This window comes from Octodon degus, unplaced genomic scaffold (assembly GCF_000260255.1).
Source record: "Octodon degus isolate 3935 unplaced genomic scaffold, OctDeg1.0 scaffold00116, whole genome shotgun sequence".
NCBI lineage: Eukaryota > Metazoa > Chordata > Mammalia > Rodentia > Octodontidae > Octodon > Octodon degus.
This window is the reverse complement of record NW_004524692.1, coordinates 8,505,514-8,506,483: the sequence shown is the minus strand read 5'-3', so window position 1 is coordinate 8,506,483 and position 970 is coordinate 8,505,514.

Genomic DNA, 970 nt, shown 5'->3' with positions numbered 1-970 from the left:
ATCTTCTCCTTTCCCTCTCTTGATTAGTTCGTCCTTGAGGTTCCACTTTCCTTTTACTTGAATTATACCTTTCTATTTGTATTTCTTCTTTTGAGTTCTTATACTAGGGAAACTATACGATATGTACACATGTGTGTCTGGTTTTTTTCAATTATGAGTATATGTTCAAGTGGTATATGTTCATCCACTTCAATATAAAGTTTACCATTCTTAATAGCTGAATAATACTCCATTGTGTAAAAATACCACATCTTTTTCAACCATTGCTCAGGTGATGGGCATCTTGGTAGTTTCGAAGATTTGGCTATCACAAATTGTGCTGCTATAAATACAGGCACACATACAACCCTCTGATATGATGTTTTCAGATCCTCTGGGAAAATTCCCAGTAGCAGAATAGCTGGTTTAAATGGATTTACATTACAACTTTTCTAAGGAGTCGCCACACTGATTTCCATAATGGTTGCACCAGACTGCATTCCCACCAGCAATTAAAAAGGGATTCTTATTCCCCATAGCCTCTCCAACATTTATTGATGGTTGATTTCTTTATGATAGCCATTCTTTATGTGGTGAGAGGATATCTCAATGTTGTTTTAATTTGCATATCATGGATGGCTAATGATGTGGAGCATTTTTTCATATATTTATTCGCTTCTTTAATTTCATCCTCTGAGATACATGTGTTCATCATGGATGCCCATTTCTGGATTGGGTATTTAAATTTTGGGGCCCTACTGTTTTTTAGTTCTTTATAAATTCTAGACAGCAGAACTTTGTCTGAGTACTTATTTGTCATGATTTTTGACAAATTTTTGGGTTGCCTTTTCACTTTATTGGTAATTTCTTTTGACGTGAAAAAATTTCTAAGTAAGAGCAGGTACCAGTTGGTAATTCTTTCAACTGTTTCCTGAGGGATTTGATTTTTGTTCATGAACTCTTTGCCTACCCCTATGTCCTCAAGAGTTCC